The sequence below is a fragment of the Panulirus ornatus genome, chromosome 69 (assembly GCF_036320965.1).
Source record: "Panulirus ornatus isolate Po-2019 chromosome 69, ASM3632096v1, whole genome shotgun sequence".
NCBI lineage: Eukaryota > Metazoa > Arthropoda > Malacostraca > Decapoda > Palinuridae > Panulirus > Panulirus ornatus.
The window spans coordinates 13959765-13980257 of record NC_092292.1 but is presented as its reverse complement, the minus strand read 5'-3'; the positions used below and the strand labels follow the sequence as shown (position 1 = coordinate 13980257).

The window sequence follows — 20493 nt, the reverse complement described above, 5'->3', positions numbered from 1 at the left end:
ATATTCCTGGCACTACTTTGCAGAAGCATGGGATAGCAATGCTGTTTTCCTGTGGGGCTAGTTAATGACAGGAATGGATGAAGGAAAACAAGTATGAATATGTACATGTTGATATATGTAATGTCTGGCTATGTGTACATATATATATTGATATGTTTATGTATGTATGTATGTGGGCATAAATGCCCACATACATACATATATGTGTATATGAGTGGATGGGCTATTCTTCTGTTTTCTGGAGCTATCTTGCTGACATGGGAAACCGATTATGTATAATAAATGGAAATAAATATGAATATATATATATATATATATATATATATATATATATATATATATATTCTTTCTCCCCTATCCCCAGGGATAATATATATATATATATATTATCCATGGGGATAGGGGAGAAAGATTACTTCCCACGTATTCCCTGCGTGTCGTAGAAGGCGACTAAAAGGGAAGGGAGCGAGGGGTTGGAAATCTTCCCCTCTCATTTTTTTTTAATTTTCCAAAAGAAGGAACAGAGAAGGGGGCCAGGTGAGGATATTCCCTTAAAGGCCCAGTCCTCCGTTCTTAACGCTACCTCGCTAATTGCGGGAAATGGCGAATAGTATGAAAGAAAATGAAATATATATATATATATTGTATTTATTGTAGATTTTGCACTGATTTCAGAAAGGTAAATGAGGTTACTAAAACTGAGTTATATCCTTCCAAGAAGTGATGTTTGTAATGATCAGATAGATGTCAAATTTGTAAATGTGAATTAGATTTATTGAAAGGATATTGGGAAGTACTTTTATCTGAAAGAGCAAAAGAATTTTCTGCATTTTAGCTATGAATAGTATGTATCAGTATATAAAATGTTACTGTTTGGTATGAAACACCGTGGTAGTACTTTCCAGATATTAGTAAATGGAGTATATATATATATATATATATATATACTCCATTTACATATATATATATATATATATATTTTTTATTTTGCTCTGTCGCTGTCTCCCACATTAGCAAGGTAGCGCAGGGAAACAGACGAAAGAATGGCCCAACCCACCCACAAACACATGTATATACATACATGTCCACACACAGCACATATACATACCTATACATCTTAATGTATACATATATATACACACACAGACATATACATATATACCCATGTACATAATTCATACTGTCTGCCTTTATTCATTCCCATCGCCACCCTGCCACACATGGAATAACAACACCCTCCCCCCTCATGTGTGCGAGGTAGCGCTAGGAAAAGACAACAAAGGCTCCATTCGTTCACACTCAGTCTCTAGCTGTCATGTAATAATGCACTGAAATCATATATATATATATATATATATATATATATATGAGTCCACGGGGAAAATGAAACACTATAAGTTTCCAAGTGCGCTTTTGTGTAATAATCACATCATCAGGGGAGACACAAGAGAGAAATATATGTCAGTTGATATACATCGAAGAGATGAAGCTAGGACGCCATTTGGTAAACATGTGATTGTTTTGGACAATCACATGTTTACCAAATGGCATCCTAGCTTCGTCTCTTTGATGTATATCAACTGACTTGTATTTCCCTCTTGTATCTCCCCTGATGATGTATTTATTACACAAAAGTGCACTTGGAAACTTATAGTGTTTCATTTTCCCCATGAACTCATAGGAATATATATATATATATATATATATATATATATATATATATATATGGTTTCACTGCATTATTATATGACAGCTCAAGACTGAGTGTGAATGAATGGGGCCTTTGTTGTCTTTTCCTAGTGCTACCTCGCACACATGAGGGGGGAGGGTGTTGTTATTCCATGTGTGGCGGGGTGGCGATGGGAATGAATAAAGGCAGACAGTATGAATTATGTACATGGGTATATATGTCTATGTCTGTGTGGGTATAGATATGTATACATTGAGATGTATAGGTATGTATATACATGTGTATGTGGGTGGGTTGGGCCATTCTTTCATCTGTTTCCTTGCACTACCTCGCTAACGCGGGAGACAGCAACAAAGCAAAATAAATACAAAAATATATATATATATACTGGAAAGGATTACAATTGAGTGCATGATCACATATATTCCAGAGTCCATGGGGAGATGGAAGATGATGTTCCCAAGTGGACTTATGTAAGAATCACATCATCAGGGATACCTGAAGGAAATATAACAGTTGATATACAACAAAGCGACATAGCTAGGACACCTAGCTATGTCTCTTCGTAGTATGTTAATTGACTTATATTTCTCCTTTTATATCCCAATTATGTGATTATTATCTAAAGTGCACTTGGGAACTTGTGTTTCATTTTTCAGTGGACTCAATATATATATATATACGTGTATGTGGGTGGGTTGGGCCATTTTTTCGTCTTTTTCCTTGTGCTACCTTGTTGATGCAGGAGACAGCGAAAAAGTATATTGAATAAATATATATAAAGGTATTCATTCACAAAGAATGTAATAACACAATTGTAATTTGATGTTTTTAATGACATGATAATATACACCTAAGAAGGGTCATGTATATATAGGTTGCTATCTTTCTGACATAGGATACTGTGATCAAGTGCAACATAAAATATATTTAGGTATTTATTCATAATGTAATAAGTACTATAGTAATATACACCAAAGTAGCTTTACATACCCAGTGAAAGTAAAATTTAAGAATTAGAATGGTGTACATGTATAGAATGCATATTGGCCATTTTTGCATTACTGAAAGTTTAAAGAACAGGTTACTGATCATTTCAAGGAAAACAAAATTCTTGGCCTACATTTTTGGAAATGTAAAACTAGAGGGTAAGGTTTATAGCATCATGTTCCCATCCTTATATTTATATAGACGGAGGTATTCATTGGCAATGTAATATCTAGAATTTGATTTTTTTTGCATTTTAAAAGTGAGCAAACCTTGCAGGGAAAAATTTCTCGATCCAATTTTTTGGAAAAACTATAGGGCAAGGTTTACACACACATATATATATATATATATATATATATATATATATAGTCTTCATTTACAGAAAATGTAACTACAATTTGTATTTTTTCATTCATACTATACTGACATACACCTAAGCTTTACAAAACTAAAAATTCAGCAAAACAAATTCAATTATGATGACCATATTTCGCTTTAGCAACATAGCTGGAAATGTAAAACTAAAGGGGAAAATTTCTAGCACCCTGCTCCCACCTTTTAATATATATATATATATATATATATATATATATATATATATATATATATATATATAGTTATCCCTGGGGATAGGGGGAGAAAGAATACTTCCCACGTATTCCCTGCATGTCGTAGAAGGTGGCTAAAAGGGGATGGGAGCAGAAGGCTGGAAATCCTCCCCTCCCCTCTCACTACAGATGCTTAGTGGCAACTAATGGTAAGGGTGGGAGAACGAAATCAAAAGCCTATAAGTCTGCTACAAAACTAGGGATCTTCTTCTTCAGATATTGACGATACTTCACTTCCAAGCTGCTCCTCCGATTATTCAAAATATTTACTCATCCTTGAGAGAAGTGTTGCTCTTCTTGTATTGAGTGAAGGACTGAAAAACATGAGTGTCTCTTTGGAAGTGCTGGCTGGGGAGAGAGAGAGAGAGAGAGAAAAAAAGGGCTTTAGTATACAAGAAAAAGTTGACACTAATGCTCCAAATTCTGTGATCAACTGACATTCAAAGTAAGAAATTGCTTACGAGTTTTTTGCTTATCATCATTATGTCTATCATTAACTATAACGTACCAGTTTTACTTGGACTGAACGTGTAGGGGTAATGCAGCATTTGAGGGTTGCAGAACCAAGGGCCCAGCTCGCTCACCAAACTGGAAATGGAAAAAACATCCTATGAGCTTTTTTAAGATTTTGGTCGCTTGATCTGAATATCTTCTGCCCCTAAGCACACAACGTAAACTAAACCAGACTTCTACTACCAGTAATTTGTAGACGTCAAACAACTTTTGGTAACTGATTTGATTAATCTTTTTGGGACTTTGAATGTCATGGGAAACTACAAACTGGATGCTACCACTACCAAGCAAGGTTACTGAAAACTAAATCTTAGGAACTAATGAGTAGTGTACTATAATACCTGACATGCAATTATTTCTTTACGTAAATTTTCCACAGTAATCCCTGTAGGCAAACAAATCCACCTAAAATTATTTCAAACATTCTAACTACAGAAATAATTTGGGTTTTAGTCTAAACTAGAATTCACATAGCATATAAAGCTTGCCATAGCATTTTTTCCCTGAAATGCAGAGGAAATATGGAAATCCTAGTCTCGAGTAAAATTATAAACTGCACTGGATCTGTGACAGTTAGAATCCCTTCTACTGTTTACATGTTCCAGGCAGGAACAATTTTTAAGAATCCACATTATTCATTTCACCAAATACAAACAAAATATGGTTCTTCTCAGGGAAAAACAGCATGGTCTCCAGCAAAATACATTGCAGATGTCGGCTATTCCATACTTGATTTCAGGAAATTCCTACCACCTGAACACAGACGTAAAGTTCCCCTAAAATCAAAATATGCACCTGAGGAAGTAAGGCACCACAAACTGAATTATCTCATGAAAAGGGATGTCGCAACAATTGGTGTTCTAGAGGAGTGAACCTACCCTTTTTCAGACTTTGATGAACGTTTAGCAAAAGTAATTCAGGGCGACAGGTTGAACATACACAGAAGTTGAAACTTTAAAAGGGCATTGTAGATGCATTGGTAAAGTCCCGTATTTTCACATTAATGAAATCATACTTTTCAAACTATTTGCCATTTCCCGCATTAGCGAGGTAGCGTTAAGAACAGAGGACTGGGCCTTTGAGGGAATATCCTCACCTGGCCCCGATCTCTGTTCCTTCTTTTCAAAAAAAAAAAAAAAAAAAAAAAAAAAAAAAAGAGAGAGAGAGGGAGGGGAGGATTTCCAGTCCTCAGCTCCCTTCCCTTTTAGTCGCCTTCTACGACACACAGGGAATACGTGGGAAGTATCCTTTCTCCCCTATCATCCATCTTACATAAAACATATTTGGTTAAAAAAAAAAAAAAAAAGATGCTGGCTAAAAAGAACTGCAGAGAAATGATTCAAAGGGAAAATATGCACAGAATCCTTAATTCCTATGAACAGGGATATGAAAATAGGCTCTATGGTTAGATATCAAAATTACCCATGCTGTCTGCTATGACAGGCTATTGTTCCTTTGCACTTAAAAGTGAAAATATATGATAGCTTTCACGAGTATAAGAAAACCAAAGGAATGACCATGGAGTCACCAACCTTTGACTGAAGGCCTATTTTACGCACTTGATGAAAAATATATCATAAAACTCGTTCTGAATATATGCATAGGGGAGGCCACATTTGTATCACAGAAAACTTCGTGATACCTAATGGACCAGGTAACACATGAATATTCTTTAGCTCAATCTGGAAGTTCTTACCTCATTAAAACATTCTCTTGCATAGGGCTCCTATAAACTTTATATAAAGGATTATGACTACACTTCATGACCATTTGTATCTCAGACAGTGCTAAGGGAATAATATTCTTGATTTGTCTTCAGGACCTACATAAACATATATAATCTTGGGAAGAAGGATGTCACAACAATTGGTGAGCTAGACTTTGATGAACATTTAACAAAGTAATTCAAAATGATGGGTTGAACATATCTAAACATTGTTGACTTCACTTTAAAAGAGCACCTGTAGAAGGACTGTTAGCATAAGCCCTTGTTTTTTCTCAACAAAGAACACCCCATTTATGTAAACAGATTGCATGTTAACTGATAAGACTTTTGGATGTTAATGTGCAGAGAGGGGCAGCTGGTGGGATGTCTGATCAGTATCTTGTGGAGGCAAAGTTTTCAAAAAAGAAGAAAAATGTTGGGGAGAAGAGATTGGCGAAAGTGAGCTTGGAAAGGACACTTGTGTGAGGAAGTACCAGGAGAGATTTTGTGTAGAATGAAAAGAGTTGAGAGCAAATGACGTGAGAGGAGTGGGTGAGGAATGGGATATATTTAGGGGACAAGTGATGGCATGTGCAAAAGATACATGTGGCAAGAGAAAGGTGGGAAGTGGGCAGATTAGAAAGGGAAGTGAGCTGTGGGATAAAGAAGTAAAGTGGTTAGTGAAAGAGAAAAGAGAGGTGTTTAGACATTTACAAGAAAGGAGTGCAAATGACTGGGAGATGTGTAAAAAAGTGGCAGAAGGTAAAGAGCAGGTAAATAACATGTGTAAGACAAGAGAACAAATGGGAACATCGGTGAAGGGTTCAAGGGAAGAAGAGATAACAGGCAGTGATGAAGTAAGAAAGAGATGGAGTGAATATTTTAAAGGTGTGTTGAATGCATTTGATGATAGAGTGTAAAATGTAGGGTGTTTTGGTCGGGGTGGTGTGAGAGGATCAAGGAGAATGGTTTGGTTAAGAGAAATGAGGTAGTGACAGCTTTGCCGAAGATGAAATTCGATAAGGCGGTGGGTTTGAAAATGATTCTATCAGTGTTCCCACTATCATGTTTCATGCTAACTCTATATCCATTACAACACAGGCAATTCATGCATTTCACCACTAGCTCAAATTGACCACCTATATATATAATAATGGTGGATTAAAAACAATGGGTCTTTCAAGAATAACAAACATCTAGCAGTACTAACAAACATCTAGCAGTAAATCAGAAAACTAGCACACTGGTTCACCTAAAAATAGAATGTCTGCATCACCACAGAGGGCTGATGCCAATCTCTTCATGTCCCTGTTGGACATGAATCTATCCTGCCTCTCCATAGAACTCCATCGCATATAACATGCACATGATTTTCAATCTCAACACCATAATCAACACAAAGTCCTCAGCCTTGAACTATTCAGATGTTCTCATACACAAACCCCTGTCCAACTTTGATGCTGATGATACTGTCCTTAGCTATGCTGACAATATCTGTCTTAGCATCTTTACACCTGAAAGACTTCCAAGTTCTCTTTGATCAGTACATACACTCTGCCACTCAGTCTATTCTTGTAATCAAACATAATGTAAAAGTTTCACATAATGGCAATTTTACTGACTAATCAGCACCAGTGGGTTACACTTAATTTTGCTGATTATTTCCATTTTGTAGTTATTTATTTTCACTTACACTACCTCAGAGCACATTGAGGTACTTAAGTGTACATTGAGGCAGAGTATGACCTGCATAGGAAAAGTTTCCTAGCCAAGTTGGAGGCACAAATGAAAAAAAAAAAAAATGCAGCTAAGGAATTTGAGGAACTAAAGGGTAAGACTCTCAACCATTAACTCAGGAAGAGGAATGTCGCAACAACTGATGATCTATACTCTAATGAACTTGCAGCAAAGTAATTCTTCATTGTAAAGGAGAACCATTATATGTACTGTTGGAAATGGCACTCCTTTTCTAAACAATGAATTTAAACTACATTCATGTAAAACTGAAAATCTGGTTCCATATATAAAAAAAAGTGAGTCTGACCAATAAGACTCAGCAAAATAAAGGGAAGGCATGCAGAGAATTTTCAAATCCAACACTGAAAAGGGACACAGACATAAGCTCTCTGTTTAAACATCAATATCTCCCATACTTTTTGCTACGACAGGTTGACAGATACTTTAACAAATTCATCAACACCTTTTATGCTTTAGTGATCTGCTTAAGAATGAAGAAATAGGTTACGTTTCAGAAGCATAAGAAAACCAACGGAATAACCAAGGAGGAGACACAAACCTTGGATGCAATACCTAAAATAAAACTTGATAAGATTCAAAGGGAGGGTCAGATTTATACCAAGAAAAAACTGGCCAGATTTATACCAGAGAAAACTTCCTAATACCTAATAGACTAGGTAACATCATGAATATATTTGTTTCTTGCTCAACATGAGATTTCTTACCTCATTAAAACACATGTTCTCTTGCATCATGCTCCCATAAACTTTTATAAGGGCTTATGACTGTACACTTTATAAGCATTCGTATTCTAGATAGCGCTAAGGGAATTATATTCTCAATTTGTTTTGAGGACCTACAGAAATGTGAATAATCCTCACAAATGATAACTAAAAACCAAGCAGACTTTAAAGGATACCTCTGTTCTTTCTGTGAACAGAAGGAAAAGGTGTGTAGACATTACTATTTTTTTGGGTACTTTAACCTTTTCAAAATAAATTGCATTATTATTATTCGAGATTAAAAACAAGGCTAAATTTTGCAATGCTGACCATAAACAATGCAGTGAAAATCGGAAAATGACTGTAAAAGTGTTCCCACTATCATGTTTCAAATGAACTCCATATTCATTAGAACAGTGGCAATATAGGCATACCAACACCAGTTTAGATCGACCATCTATAATCATGTTCGATTATAAGAGGATGGGCTTTTCTAGAGGTGCTCTAACTTTGCCCAAGTAATAGTAAACATGTAGCAGTACATTACAGAACTAGAACACTGGTTCACCTAAAACAGAATGTCTGTATCAGCACAGAAGTCTACCACCACTCTCTTCATGTCCCTGATGGACATGAATCCAACCTGTACTCACAAGTCTTTCTCGATGGTTAACCCCCCCCCTGTAAAACTCCATCACATATGACATGCACATGACTTCCAATCCTCACACCACAAAAGCAATGAAAAAACTAGATGCTCTCACAACACTTATTCGGATAAAAAATCTCTTACTGTCTCCTATGCTTAATTCACCTGTTTCACCTGAATGGTCACCCATCCTGTGAAAAGGAAGGTAACCAGGTTGCAAACCATATAAACCAATACAACAATCACCTGTTGCCTAGGTATCTATCAATGTCTCTGAAGCCTGTACCCAACTGGAACTCCCTCAAGGGGGTGGCCACTCTAACTCACAATTGGTATTCTCACCTTCATTTCTATCAGAAGTCTTCATGACACCGATGTCACATCCAGATTCCTAAATTGGGGTGGCATGAGCTTCTTTTGGGTTAATGATGAGTTCCCTGACTTGGCTGGGCCACTGGTGATGATTCTCCTCATCTACACTTCCTGGAACATTAAGGCGTGTTTAATGTTCTCGTGTTTAATGTTCTTCATATTCTAAACTCGGCTCATGAAATGTGCAATATGTCTACTGAAAAATGTTTATAGGTAATACAAATGAATGAAGGGGTCTACTGTCAGGACTAACCTGTCTACAAACACGTCAAGACCTTCACTTCATATGTAATGTTGCAAACAGGGATATCATCCTATATCAACACAACTCTGAGTTACAGGTCTTACAATCCAACAGATCAGGGAATACCTATCAAATTGTCTTCCCAACGTCTTATAAAGAGGCGCCATTATCGATTTGCTTCTGCTGGCTCTGAGAACTCCACAAAGAGGAATCCTTGGCCCTACACTATTCAAATGTTTGCATACACAAACTCATGTCTAAGTATAATATTAATGGTACTGTATTTAGCTATGCTATGCACCTCTACACCTGAGAGACTTCAAATTCTCTTTGACCCGTTAATACGCTGTAAATTCATTGTAGTATGCAAACTAATATAACACAGTTTTACGCAGTGTCATTCTGCATAGTTGGTATCGGTGGGTCAGATGTTATTTGCCAATTAGTTTCATTTCGTCATTATTTGCTTTCCTATATATCACCTGTAAGATTCTTTGGGGTAGGGTAGGCTAGATTTATGTCGAAGTAAGCTAGGTTTACTGATTGTAGACTAAACCAGACTTCTACTACCAGTTATTTGTTGATGTCATACAACTTTTGGTAACTGATTTGATTAATCTTTTTGGGACTTTGAATGTCATGGGAAACCACAAACTGGATGCTACCACTACCAAGCAAGGTTACTGAAAACTAAATCTTAGGAACTAATGAGTTGTGTACTACAATAACTGACATGCAATTATTTCTTGACGTAGATTTTCCATAGTAATCCCTATAGGCAAACAAATCTACCTAAAATTGTTCCAAACATTCTAACTATACAGAAATAATCTGGGTTTTAGTCTGAGAAGCTAGAATTCACACAGCATATAAAGCTTGCCATAGCATTTTTTCCCTGAAATGCAGAGGAAATATGGAAATCCTAGTCTCGAGTAAAATTATAAACTGCACTGGATCTGTGACAGTTGGAATCCCTTCCACTGTTTACATGTTCCAGGCATCCACATAATTTTTAAGAATCCACATTATTCATTTCACCAAATGCAAACAAAATATGGTTCTTCTCTGGGAAGAACAGCATGGTCTCCAGCAAAATGCATTGTAGATGTCAGCTATTCCATACGTGATACAGAAAATTCCTACCACCTGAACACAGACGTAAAGATCCCCTAAAATCAAAATATGCACCTGAGGAAGTAAGGCACCACAAACAGAATTATCTCATGGAAAGGGATGTCGCAACAATTGGTGTTCTAGAGGAGTGAACCTACCCTCTTTCAGACTCTGATGAACGTTTAGCAAAAGTAATTCAAGGCGACAGGTTGAACATACACAAAAGTTGAAACTTTAAAAGGGTATAGTAGATGCATTGTTGGTAAAGTCCCATATTTTCTCAATAATGAAATCTACATCCATCTTGCATAAAACATTATATTTGGTTCAAAAAAAAAAAAAAAAAAAAGGGGAGCAGTGATGGCATGGGCAAAAGATACATGTGGCAAGAGAAAGGTGAGAAGTGGGCAGATTGGAAAGGGTAGTGAGCGGTGGGATAAAGAAGTAAAGTGATTAGTGAAAGCGAAAGAGAGGTGTTTAGACAAAATTTACAAGAAAGGAGTGCAAATGCTGGGAGATGTGTAAAAGAAAGTGGCAGAAGGTCAAGAGGAGGTAAATAACATGTGTAAGACAAGAGAACAAATGGGAACATCTGTGAAGGGTTCAAGGGAAGAAGTGATAAAAGGCAGTGATGAAGTAAGAAAGAGATGGAGTGAATATTTTAAAGGTGTGTTGAATGTATTTGATGATAAAGTGTAAAATGTAGGGTGTTTTGGTCGGGGTCGTGTGAGAGGGTCAAGGAGAATGGTTTGGTTATGAGAAATGAGGTAGTGAAAGCTTTGCGGAAGATGAAATCCAGGAAGGCGGTGGGTTTGGATGGTATTGCAGTTGAATTTATTAAGAAAATAGGTGACTGTTGTTGACTGGTTGGTAAGGATATTCAAAGTATGTATGGTTCATGGTGATGTGTCTGAGGAATGGCAGAATGCATGCATGGTGCCACTGTACAAAGTCAAAGGGGATAAAGGCGAGTGCTCAAACAACAGAGGCATACGTTTGTTGAGTATTCCTGGTAAAATGTATGGGAGGGTATTGACTGAGAGTGTGAAGGCAAGTACAGAGCATTAGATTGGGGAGGAGCAGTGTGGTTTCAGAAGTGTGTGCTCTGAAGAATGTAGAGAAATACTCAGAAAAACAGATGGATTTGTATGTAGTATCTATGGATTTAGAGAGGGCATATGATGTGGTTGATAGTGATACTTTGTGGGAGGTCTGAAAATTATATGGTATGGGAGGTAAGCTGCTAGAAGCAGTGAAAACTTTTTATTAAGGAGGTAAAGCACCTGTACAAGTAGAGAGAGAGGACAGTGACTGGTTCCCAGTGAAGGTAGGCCTGTGGAAGGGACGTGTGATGTCCCCATAGTTAAGCTGTTTATGGATGGGGTAGTTAGGGAGGTAAATGCAAGAGTTTGAAGACACGGGCGAGTATGCAGTCTGTCGAGGATGAGAGGGCCTTGGAAACAAGTCAGATGTTTCCACATATAATACAGCACTGGTGGCTGATTTGAGTGAGTGAGAAACTGCAGAAGGTGGTGACTAAGTTTGGATAAATATGTGAAAGGAGAAAGTTGAAAGTAAATGTAAATAAGAGCAAGTTTATTAGGTTCAGTAGGGTTGAGGGACAAATTAACTAGAATGCAAGTTTGAACGGAGAAAATTTGGAGAAAGTTAAGTGTTTTAGATATCTGGGAGTGGATTTAGCAGTGAATGGAACCATGGGAGAAGTGAGTCACAGGGTGGAGGAGGAAGCAAAGATTCTGGGAGTGATGAAAAATGTGTGGAAGGAAATAACGTTATATCGGAAAGCAAAAATGGGTATTTTTGAAGGAGGTGGATGGAACGAGGAGAAGTGGGAGACCAAATTGGAGGTGGAAAGATGGAGTGAAAAAGATTTTGAGTGATTGGGGCCTGAATATGCAGGAGGGTGAAAGTCATGCAAGGAAAAAAGTGAATTGGAACAATGTGGTATACCGGGGTCGACATGCTGTCAATGGATTGAACAAGGGCAAGTGAAGCATTGAGGGTAAACCATGGGAAGTTCTGTGGGGCCTGGATGTGGAAAGGGAGCTGTGGTTTTGGTTCATTATTACATGACAGCTAGAGACTGACTGTGAATGAAAGTGGCCTTTGTTGTCTTTTCCTAGCACTAGCTCGCCCACATGAGGGGGGAAGGGGGTTGTTATTTCATGTGTGGCAGGGTGGCAATGGGAATGAATAAAGGCAGACAGTATGACTTATGTACATGTGTATATATGTATATGTCTGTGTGTATATATATGTATACGCTGAGACGTATAGGTATGTATATTTGCGTGTGTGGAAGTGTGTGTATATACATGTGTATGTGGGTGGGTTGGGCCATTCTTTTGTCTGTTTCCTTGCGCTACCTCGCTAACGTGGGAGACAGCGACAAAGCAAAATAAAAATAATAATAGTAGTTCCAACAATATTTTATGGTTGCAAGGTGTGGGCTATATGTAGGGCTGTACGGAGGAGGGTTGATGAGTTGGAAATGTGTTTGTGGACAATATGTGGTGTGAGGTGGTTTGATCGAGTATGTAATGAAAGGGTAAGAGAAATGTGGGGAAATAGAAGAGTGTGATTGAGAGAGCAGAAGAGGGTGTGTTGAAATGGTTTGGACATTTAGGAGTGATGAAAAATGTGTGGAAGGAGAGAATGGCTGAGGATAGTTTTACAAAGAGGATATATGTGTCCAAGGAGGAGGGAACAAGAAGTGGAAGACCAAATTGGAGGTGAAAAGATGGAGTGAAAAAGATTTTGAGCGATTGGGGCCTGAACATACAGGAGGTTGTGAGGTGTGCAAGGGTAAGAGAAATGTGGGGAAATAGAAGAGTGTGATTGAGAGAGTAGAAGAGGGTGTGTTGAAATGGTTTGGACATATGGAGAGAATGGCTGAGGAAAGTTTTACAAAGAGGATATATGTGTCCAAGGAGGAGGGAACAAGAAGTGGGAGACCAAATTGGAGGTGAAAAGATGGAATGAAAAAGATTTTGAGCGATTGGGGCCTGAACATACAGGAGGGTGTGAGGTGTGCAAGGAATAGAGTAAATTGGAATGTTGTTGTATACTGGGGTCCACATGCTGTCAACGTACTGAACCAGGGTAGGTGAAACGTCTGGAGTAAACCATGGAAAGGTCTGCGGGGCCTGAACGTGGACAGGGAGTTGTGGTTTCAGTGCATTGCACATGACAGCTAGAGACTGAGTGTGAACAAATATGGCCTTTTTTTGTCTGTTTTCCTGGCACTAGCCTAATGAAGCAGGGGGTAGCAATGCTGTTTCCTGTGGGGCAGGGAAGTGCCAGGAATGGATGAAGGCAAGTAAGTATGGATATGTACATGTGTATATACGTATATGTCTGTGCATGCATATGTAAATATTGTTATGTATATGTGTGCATATGGGCAACAAACAAAGGTATAAGTTTGTTGAGTATTCCTGGGACATTATATGGGAGGGTACTGATCGAGAGGGTGTAGGCATGTACAGAGCATCAGATTAAGGAAGAGCAGTGTGGTTTCAAAAGTGGTAGAGGATGTGTGGATCAGGTGTTTGCTTTGAAGAATGTATGTGAGCAATACTTAGAAAAGCAAATGGATTTGTATGTAGCATTATTGGATCTGGAGAAGGCATATGATAGAGTTAATAGAGATGCTCTGTGGAAGGTATTAAGAATATATGGTGTGGGAGGCAAGTTGTTAGAAGGAGTGAAAAGTTTTTATCGAGGATGTAAAGCAAGTGTACGTGTAGGAAGAGAAGAAAGTGATTGGTTGTCAGTGAACGTAGGTTTGCGGCAGGGGTGTAAGATGTCTCCATGGTTGTTTAATTTGTTTATGGATGGGGTTGTTAAGGAGGTGAATGCAAGAGTTTAGGAAAGAAGGGCAAGTATGCAGTCTGTTGTGGATGAGAGAGCTTGGGAAGTGTGTCACTTGTTCGCTGATGATACAGCGCTGGTGGTTGATTCGTATGAGAAACTGCAGAAGCTGGTGAGTGAGTTTGGTAAAGTGTGTGAAAGAAGAAAGCTGAGAGTAAATGTGAATAAGAGCAAGGTTATTAGGTACAGTAGGGTTGAGGGACAAGTCAACTGGAAGGTAAGTTTGAATGGAGAAAAACTGGAGGAAGTGAAGTGTTTTAGATATCTGATAGTGGACTTGGCAGCGGATAGAACCATGGAAGCGGAAGTGAATCATAGGGTGGGGGATGGGGCGAAAGTTCTGAGAGCGCTGAAGAATGTGTGGAAGTTGAGAACATTATCTTGAAAAGCAGAAATGGGTATGTTTGATGGAATAGTGGTCCCAACAATGTAATGTGGTTGCGAGGCGTGGGCTATAGATAAGAGATGTGAGGAAGAGGGTGGATGTGTTGGAAATGAGATGTTTGAGGACAATATGCGGTGCGAGGTGGTTTGATCGAGTATGTAATGAAAGGGTAAGAGAAATGTGGGGAAATAGAAGAGTGTGATTGAGAGAGCAGAAGAGGGTGTGTTGAAATGGTTTGGACATTTAGGAGTGATGAAAAATGTGTGGAAGGAGAGAATGGCTGAGGATAGTTTTACAAAGAGGATATATGTGTCCAAGGAGGAGGGAACAAGAAGTGGAAGACCAAATTGAGGTGAAAAGATGGAGTGAAAAAGATTTTGAGCGATTGGGGCCTGAACATACAGGAGGTTGTGAGGTGTGCAAGGGTAAGAGAAATGTGGGGAAATAGAAGAGTGTGATTGAGAGAGTAGAAGAGGGTGTGTTGAAATGGTTTGGACATATGGAGAGAATGGCTGAGGAAAGTTTTACAAAGAGGATATATGTGTCCAAGGAGGAGGGAACAAGAAGTGGGAGACCAAATTGGAGGTGAAAAGATGGAATGAAAAAGATTTTGAGCGATTGGGGCCTGAACATACAGGAGGGTGTGAGGTGTGCAAGGAATAGAGTAAATTGGAATGTTGTTGTATACTGGGGTCCACATGCTGTCAACGTACTGAACCAGGGTAGGTGAAACGTCTGGAGTAAACCATGGAAAGGTCTGCGGGGCCTGAACGTGGACAGGGAGTTGTGGTTTCAGTGCATTGCACATGACAGCTAGAGACTGAGTGTGAACAAATATGGCCTTTTTTTGTCTGTTTTCCTGGCACTACCCTAATGAAGCAGGGGGTAGCAATGCTGTTTCCTGTGGGGCAGGGAAGTGCCAGGAATGGATGAAGGCAAGTAAGTATGGATATGTACATGTGTATATACGTATATGTCTGTGCATGCATATGTAAATATTGTTATGTATATGTGTGCATATGGGCAACAAACAAAGGTATAAGTTTGTTGAGTATTCCTGGGACATTATATGGGAGGGTACTGATCGAGAGGGTGTAGGCATGTACAGAGCATCAGATTAAGGAAGAGCAGTGTGGTTTCAAAAGTGGTAGAGGATGTGTGGATCAGGTGTTTGCTTTGAAGAATGTATGTGAGCAATACTTAGAAAAGCAAATGGATTTGTATGTAGCATTATTGGATCTGGAGAAGGCATATGATAGAGTTAATAGAGATGCTCTGTGGAAGGTATTAAGAATATATGGTGTGGGAGGCAAGTTGTTAGAAGGAGTGAAAAGTTTTTATCGAGGATGTAAAGCAAGTGTACGTGTAGGAAGAGAAGAAAGTGATTGGTTGTCAGTGAACGTAGGTTTGCGGCAGGGGTGTAAGATGTCTCCATGGTTGTTTAATTTGTTTATGGATGGGGTTGTTAAGGAGGTGAATGCAAGAGTTTAGGAAAGAAGGGCAAGTATGCAGTCTGTTGTGGATGAGAGAGCTTGGGAAGTGTGTCACTTGTTCGCTGATGATACACCGCTGGTGGTTGATTCGTATGAGAAACTGCAGAAGCTGGTGAGTGAGTTTGGTAAAGTGTGTGAAAGAAGAAAGCTGAGAGTAAATGTGAATAAGAGCAAGGTTATTAGGTACAGTAGGGTTGAGGGACAAGTCAACTGGAAGGTAAGTTTGAATGGAGAAAAACTGGAGGAAGTGAAGTGTTTTAGATATCTGATAGTGGACTTGGCAGCGGATAGAACCATGGAAGCGGAAGTGAATCATAGGGTGGGGGATGGGGCGAAAGTTCTGAGAGCGCTGAAGAATGTGTGGAAGTTGAGAACATTATCTTGAAAAGCAGAAATGGGTATGTTTGATGGAATAGTGGTCCCAACAATGTAATGTGGTTGCGAGGCGTGGGCTATAGATAAGAGATGTGAGGAAGAGGGTGGATGTGTTGGAAATGAGATGTTTGAGGACAATATGCGGTGCGAGGTGGTTTGATCGAGTAAGTAATAATAGGGCAAGAGAGATGTGAGGTAATAAAAAGAGTGTGGTTGAGAGAGCAGAAGAGGGTGTTTTGAAATGGTTTGGTCACATGGAGAGAATGAGTGAGGAAAGATTGACCAAGAGGATATATGTGTCAGAGGTGGAGGGAACGAGGAGAAGTGGGAGACCAAATTGGAGGTGGAAAGATGGGGTGAAAATGATTTTGAGTGATCGGGGCCTGAACATGCAGGAGGGTGAAAGGCGTGCAAGGAACAGAGTGAATTGGAACAATGTGGTATACCGGGGTTAACGTGCTGTCAATGGACTGAACCAGGGCATGTCAAGCGTCTAGGGTAAACCATGGAAAGTTCTATGGGGACTGGATGTGGAAAGGGAGCTGTGGTTTCGGTGCTTATTACATGACAGCTAGAGACTGAGTGTGAACGAATGTGGCCTTTGCTGTCTTTTCCTAGCGCTACCTCGCACACATGAGGGGAGGGTTTTTTTTTTATTTCATGTGTGGCGGGGTGGCAATGGGAATGAATAAAGGCAGACTATAAATTATGTACATGTGTATATATGTATATGTCTGTGTTTTTTTTTTTTTTTTTTTTTTTTTTTGCTTTGTCGCTGTCTCCCGCGTTTGCGAGGTAGCGCAAGGAAACAGACGAAAGAAATGGCCCAACCCACCCCCATACACATGTATATACATATGTCCACACACGCAAATATACATATCTACAAAGCTTTCCATGGTTTACCCCAGACGCTTCACATGCCTTGATTCAATCCACTGACAGCACGTCAACCCCGGTATACCACATCGCTCCAATTCACTCTATTCCTTGCCCTCCTTTCACCCTCCTGCATGTTCAGGCCCCGATCACACAAAATCTTTTTCACTCCATCTTTCCACCTCCAATTTGGTCTCCCTCTTCTCCTCGTTCCCTCCACCTCCGACACATATATCCTCTTGGTCAATCTTTCCTCACTCATTCTCTCCATGTGCCCAGACCATTTCAAAACACCCTCTTCTGCTCTCTCAACCACGCTCTTTTTATTTCCACACATCTCTCTTACCCTTACGTTACTTACTCGATCAAACCACCTCACACTACACATTGTCCTCAAACATCTCATTTCCAGCACATCCACCCTCCTGCGCACAACTCTATCCATAGCCCACGCCTCGCAACCATACAACATTGTTGGAACCACTATTCCTTCAAACATACCCATTTTTGCTTTCCGAGATAATGTTCTCGACTTCCACACATTCTTCAAGGCTCCCAGAATTTTCGCCCCCTCCCCCACCCTATGATCCACTTCCGCTTCCATGGTTCCATCCGCTGCCAGATCCACTCCCAGATATCTAAAACACTTCACTTCCTCCAGTTTTTCTCCATTCAAACTCACCTCCCAATTGACTTGACCCTCAACCCTACTGTACCTAATAACCTTGCTCTTATTCACATTTACTCAACTTTCTTTTTTCACACACTTTACCAAACTCAGTCACCAGCTTCTGCAGTTTCTCACATGAATCAGCCACCAGCGCTGTATCATCAGCGAACAGCAACTGACTCACTTCCCAAGCTCTCTCATCCCCAACAGACTTCATACTTGCCCCTCTTTCCAAAACTCTTGCATTCACCTCCCTAACAACCCCATCCATAAACAAATTAAACAACCATGGAGACATCACACACCCCTGCTGCAAACCTACATTCACTGAGAACCAATCACTTTCCTCTCTTCCTACATGTACACATGCCTTACATCCTCGATAAAAACTTTTCACTGCTTCTAACAACTTGCCTTCCACACCATATATTCTTAATACCTTCCATAGAGCAACTCTATCATATGCCTTCTCCAGATCCATAAATGCTACATACAAATCCATTTGCTTTTCTAAGTATTTCTCACATACATTCTTCAAAGCAAACACCTGATCCACACATCCTCTACCACTTCTGAAACCACACTGCTCTTCCCCAATCTGATGCTCTGTACATGCCTTCACCCTCTCAATCAATACCCTTCCATATAATTTACCAGGAATACTCAATAAACTTATACCTCTGTAATTTGAGCACTCACTCTTATCCCCTTTGCCTTTGTACAATGGCACTATGCACGCATTCCGCCAATCCTCAGGCACCTCACCATGAGTCATACATACATTAAATAACCTTACCAACCAGTCAACAATACAGTCATCCCCTTTTTTAATAAATTCCACTGCAATACCATCCAAACCCGCTGCCTTGCCGGCTTTCATCTTCCGCAAAGATTTTACTACCTCTTCTCTGTTTACCAAATCATTTTCCCTAACCCTCTCACTTTGCACACCACCTCGACCAAAACACCCTATATCTGCCACTCTATCATCAAACACATTCAACAAACCTTCAAAATACTCCATCTCCTTCTCACATCACCACTACTTGTTATCACCTCCCCATTTGCGCCCTTCACTGAAGTTCCCATTTGCTCCCTTGTCTTACGCACTTTATTTACCTCCTTCCAGAACATCTTTTTATTCTCCCTAAAATTTAATGATACTCTCTCACCCCAACTCTCATTTGCCCTTTTTTTCACCTCTTGCACCTTTCTCTTGACCTCCTGTCTCTTTCTTTTATACGTCTCCCACTCAATTGCATTTTTTCCCTGCAAAAATCGTCCAAATGCCTCTCTCTTCTCTTTCACTAATACTCTTACTTCTTCATCCCACCACTCACTACCCTTTCTAATCAACCCACCTCCCACTCTTCTCATGCCACAAGCATCGTCTGTGTGTGTATATATATGTATATGTTGAGATGTATAGGTATGTATATTTGTGTGTGTGGATGTGTATGTATATACAGGTGTATGTGGGTGGGTTGGGCCATTCTTTTGTCTGTTTGCTAGCGCTACCTTGCTAACGTGGGAGACAGCGACAAAGCAAAATAAATAAAATATAAATGGGCATTTATCTGTATATGAGTGTATGAGCTGTTCTTTGTTTCTTGGCACTACCTTGCCGACGTGGTAAATGGCAATCAAATACAATAAAATTATGTAAATAGAATACCTGGTCGCATAATTTGATAAAAAGGGGAGAGTGACCGAAAAGAATTTCAAGGAAGTAATTCAATTCCAATGAACAGGGGCTGGGAAATATGCTTTCTGATTAGATATTGACATTACCCATAATGTTTGCTACGATTGGTTGACAGTTGTTTAAACAAATTAAGCTTTACAGATCTGCTTAGAAGTGAAGAAATAAAATAGGTTTCATGAACTTTACCGAAGGAATGACCATGAAGTGGGAGCCCATTTTATGAACTCTCTGATATGTACATGCAAAACATAAACCTCACTCTGAATAGATGCAAAGGGGAGGCAACAATTATACCTGAGAAAACTTCCCAATACCTAACAGTCTAGGTAACCATGAAAAAATCTTTTTTGCTCAACCTGAGATTTCTTACCTCATTAAAACAACTTGTTCTCTTGTATAATGCTCCCATAAACTTTATATAAAGCTTGACTGTACACTTTATGGGCATTTACATCTTAGATAGTGCTAAGGGACTAATATACTTAATTTGTCTTCTGGACTAAGAAAATGATTCTATCAGTGTTCCCACTATCATGTTTCATACTAACTCTATATCCATTACAACACAGGCAATTCATGCATTTTACCACTAGCTCAAATTGACCTCCTATATATAATAATGGTGGATCAAAAACAATGGGCCTTTCAAGAATAACAAACATCTAACAGTACATCAGAAAACTAGCACACTGGTTCACCTAAAATAGAAGGTCTTGCATCACCACATGGGTCTGATGCCAATCTCTTCA

At 39.2% G+C, this 20493-nt stretch overlaps 1 protein-coding gene across 11 annotated transcripts in view; it reads right to left on the bottom strand.

Annotated features, from left to right (window-relative positions):
* Window positions 1–1981: 1981 nt before the first annotated feature.
* Window positions 1982–20493, bottom strand: part of LOC139747513 (uncharacterized) — a 1014963-nt gene continuing 996451 nt past the window's right edge. For all 11 annotated transcript variants that reach the window (XR_011712405.1, XR_011712406.1, XR_011712407.1 and 8 more), the window contains 3 exons: window positions 8957–9097; window positions 3797–3876; window positions 1982–3636 (listed from right to left, as the gene is read on the bottom strand). The gene's annotated coding sequence lies outside the window, so the exon portion shown is untranslated. The remainder of the gene's footprint in view (window positions 3637–3796; window positions 3877–8956; window positions 9098–20493) is intronic.